General features: G+C 38.2%; 1 pseudogene across 1 annotated transcript; it reads left to right on the plus strand.

The window, feature by feature from the left end:
- The first annotated feature begins 316 nt into the window (after positions 1-316).
- LOC105523208 lies at positions 317-2,709 on the plus strand (annotated as a pseudogene). Its single transcript, XR_001003554.1, has one exon. The product of XR_001003554.1 is annotated as a heat shock cognate 71 kDa protein pseudogene (transcript).
- The last annotated feature ends 2,006 nt before the right edge of the window (positions 2,710-4,715 follow it).

Here is a 4,715-nt window from a genome sequence, read left to right on the forward strand (position 1 = left end):
CACCCTCAAGACTACAAATAAATGGACATTAAACAATATGCTTGTGAATAATTTGTGGGTTAATAATGAAATCAAATTGAAAGTTAAGAATTTTTTCAAAATGAATAACAGTGACAAGTTATCAAAACTTCAGGAATACAGCAAAAGCACGGCTAGAGGAGTGTTTACAGTGCTAAATGCCTACATCAAAAAGACAGAAAGATAACAAATAGACAACTTACTGTTACACCTCAAGGAACTAGAGAAACAAGAACAAATCAAACCCAAAGTTAGCAAAAGAAAAAAATAACAAATATTAAAGCAGAACTAAATGAAATTGAAAGCAAAAAAATGAATAAAACATAAAGTTGGTTCTCAGAAAAAACGAAGAAAATGTATAGCCCAGTAACTAGATAAACCCAGAAAAGAAGAGAGAAGATTCAAATAAGTTCAATTTGAAATGAAACTGTAGCTCATTGAGCTTGCTTGCAGCTCTCAGGGTTCCTGTGGCTTTCTTTGTTGTTGCAGCCAGCCCTGCATGCCAGCAACCATGTCGAAGGGACCTGCAGTTGGTATGGCTCTTGGCCCTACATACTTTTGTGTGGGTGTTTTCCAGCAGGGAAAAATAGAGATAATCGCCAATGATCAGGGAAACCGAACCATTCCAAGCTATGTCACCTTTACAGACACTGAACGATTGATTGGTGATGCCTCAAAGAATCAAGTTGCAATGAACCCCACCAACACGATTTTTGATGCCAAACATCTATTTGGACGCAGATTTGATGATGCTGTTGTCCAATCTGATATGAAGCATTGGCCCTTCATGGTGGTGAATGATGCTGGCAGGCCTAAGGTCCAAGTAGAATACAAGGGAGAGACCAAAAGCTTCTACCCAAAAGGAGGTGTCCTCTATGGTTCTGACAAAGATGAAGGAAATTGCAGAAGCCTACCTTGGGAAAACTATTACTAATGCTGTGTTCACAGTGCCGGCTTAATTTAATGACTCAGCATCAGGCTAACAAAGATGCTGGAACTATTGCTGGTCTCAATGTATTTAGAATTATTAATGAACCAACTGCTGATGCTATTGCTTACAGCTTAGACAAAAAGGTTAGAGCAGAAAGAAACATGCTGATCTTTGACCTGGGAGGCGGCACTTTTGATGTGCCAATCCTCAATACTGAGGATGGAATCTTTGAGGCCAAATCTACAGCCAGAGACACCCACTTGGGTGAAGAAGATTTTGACAACCGAATGGTCAACTGTTTTATTGCTGAGTTCAAGCACAAACACAAGAAGGACATCAGTGAGAACAAGAGGGCTGTAAGACGCCTCCGTACTGCTTGTGAACGAGCTAAGAGTACTCTCTCTTCCAGCACCCATGTCAGTACTGAGATCGATTCTCTCTCTGAAGGAATCAACTTCTATACCTCCAGTACCCATGCCTGATTTGAAGAATTGAATGCTGACCTGTTCCGTAGAACCCTGGACCTGGTAGAGAAAGCCCTTCGAGATGCCAAACTAGACAAGTCACAGATTCACAGTATTGTCCTGGTTGGTATTTCTACTCATATCCCCAAGATTCAGAAGCTTCTCCAAGACTTCTCCCATGAAAAATAACTGAATAAGAGCATCAACCCTGATGAAGCTGTTGCTTATGGTGCAGCTGTCCAGGCAGCCATCCTGTCTGGAGACATGTCTGAAAATGTTCAAGATTTGCTGCTCTTGGATGTCACTCCTCTTTCCCTTGGTATTGAAACTGCTGGTGGAGTCATGACCAACCTCAAACATACTACTACCATTCCTACCAAGCAGACACAGACCTTCACTACCTAATCTGACAACCAGCCTGGTGTGCTTATTCAGGTTTATGAAAGTGAGCATACCATGACCAAGGATGACAACCTGCTTGACAAGTTTGAACTCACAGGCATACCTCCTGCACTCCGAGGTGTTCCTCAGATTGAAGTCACTTTTGACACTGATGCCAATGGCATCCTCAATGTCTCTGCTGTGGTCAAGAGTACAAGAAAAAAGAATAAGATTACTATCACTAATGACAAGGGCCATTTGAGCAAGGAAGACATTGAACATATGGTCCAGGAAGCTGAGAAGTACAAAGCTGAAGATAAGAAGCAGAGGGACAAAGTGTCATCCAAGAATTCACTTGACTCCTGTGAATTCAACATGAAAGTAACTCTCAAAGATGAGAAAATTCAAGGCAAGATTAACGATGAAGACAAACAGAAGATTCTGCACGAGTATAATGAAATTATCAACTGGCTCAATAAGAATCAGACTGCTGAGAAGGAAGAATTTGAACATCAGCAGAAAGAGCTGGAGAAAGTCTGCAACCCCATCATTACCAAGCTGTACCCGAGTGCAGGAGGCAAGCCAGGAGGAATGCCTGGGGGATTCCCTGGTGGTGGAGCTCCTCCCTCTGGTGGTGCTTCCTCAGGGCTCACCATTGAAGAGGTTGATTAAGTCACCACAAGTATAGATGTAGCATTGTTCCACACATTTAAAATATTGAAGGACCTAAATTTGTAGCATATTCTGTGGCAGTTTTAAAAAGTTCAGCTGCTATAGTAAGTTACTGGGTATTCTCAATACTTGAATATGGAACATATGCACAGGGGAAGGATATAACATTGCACTTTATAAACACTATTGTATGTGGAAAAATGCAAAGTCTTAAATAAAACTATTTAAAATTGGCAAAAAAAAGAAATGAAATGGTAAACTTTACAACTGACTCCACAGAAATACAAAGGATCATTCAAGACTATTGTGGAAACCTCTACGCACATAAACCAGAAAATCTAGAAGAAATGAATAAACTCCTGGAAACATACAATCCCCCTAGCTTTGATCAAGAAGAAATAGAAATCCTGAACAGATCAACAGCAAGCAGTAAAATTTAATCAGTAATTTAAAGAAAAGAAACCACTGCCCACAACAGCAACAACAACAAAAGCCCAGGTGGACCACAAGGATTCACAGCTGAATTCTATAAGACATTCAAAGAAGAATTGATGCCAATCCTACTGAAACTATTCAAAACACTTAGAAGGAGGGAATCCTCCCTAACTCATTCTATGAAGCCAGTATCACACTGATACCAAAACCAAGAAAGGACACAACAACAACAGCAAAACTACAGGCCAATATCTATGAAAAATATAAATGCAAAAAAATCCTCAACGAAATACTAGCAACCCAAATCCAACAGCACATCCAAAAGATAATTCACCATGATCAAGTGTGTTTCATCCCAGAGATGAAGTGATGGATCAGCATACTCAAGTCAATAAATGTGATTCACCACATAAACAGAATTAAAAACAAAAACCATATGATCATCTCAATAGGCACAGAAAAAAAGAATTCAACAAAATCCACCATCTCTTTATGTTTAACAACCCTTAACAAACAAGCATAGAAGGGACAAACATCAAAATAATAGCAGCCATATATGACATACCCACAGTCAACATCATACTGAATGGGGAAAAATTGAAAATTCTCACTAAGAACTAGAGCAAGACAAGGACATCCACTTTCACCACTTCTATTCAACATAGTACTGGAAGTCATAGAGCAATCAGGCAAGAGAAAGAAATAAAGGGCATTCAAATAGGAAAACAGGAAGCCAAACTATTGCTGTTTGCCCATGATATGATCATATACCTAGAAAACCCTAAAGGCTCCCCCAAAAGACTCCGAGGTATGATAAGTGAAGTAAGTAAAGTCTCAATTCAGTATAGTACAAAATCAATGTGCACAAATCAGTAGCACTGCTATACAACAACAGTGACCAAACTGAGAATCAAATCAAGAACTCAATCCCATTTACAGTAGCTACAAAAAATATAATAACTAGGAATATATTTAAGCAAGGATGTAAAAGATCTCTACAAGGAGAACTAAAAAACACTGCAGAAAGAAATCATAGATGACACAAACAAATGGAAATGGATACCATGCTCATGGATTGGAAGAATCGATATTGTAAAAATGACCATACTGTCAAAGCAATCTACAGATTCAATGCAATTCCTATCAAAATGCCAACTTCATTTTTCACAGAGCTAGAAAAAACAGTCCTAAGATTCATAATGGAACTAAAAATGACCCCAAATATCCAAAGCAATCATAATCAAAATGAACAAATCTGGAGGCATTATTTTCCTCAACTTCAAATTATATAATACTACAAGGCTATAGTAACCAAAACAGCATGGTACTGGTACAAAAGGAGATACACAGACCAATGGAACATAACAGAGAGGCCAGGAATAAATTCGTACATTTACAATCAACTGATCTTTGACAAAGCACACAAAAACATAAACTGGGAAAAGGACACCATATTCAATAAATGGTGCTAGGAAAATTGAATAGCCACATGTAGAAGAATAAAACTGGATCCCTATCTCACCTTATACAAAAATTTACTGCAGATAGATTAAAGACTTAAATCTAAGGCCCAAAATCAGAAATATTCTAGAGGAAAACTTAGAAAAAAAAAACCCTTCTGGCCATTGGCATAGGCAAAGAATTTATGATTAAGACCCGAAAAGCAAATGCAACAAAAACAGAAATAAATAAATGGAAACTAATTAAATTAAAAAGCTTCCACACAGCAAAAGAAATAATCATCAAAGTAAACCTGCAACTTACAGCATGGGAGAAAATATTTGGAAATTATACATCTGACAAAGAACTAATGT

Source organism: Colobus angolensis, unplaced genomic scaffold (assembly GCF_000951035.1).
Source record: "Colobus angolensis palliatus isolate OR3802 unplaced genomic scaffold, Cang.pa_1.0 Scaffold454, whole genome shotgun sequence".
Taxonomy (NCBI): domain Eukaryota; kingdom Metazoa; phylum Chordata; class Mammalia; order Primates; family Cercopithecidae; genus Colobus; species Colobus angolensis.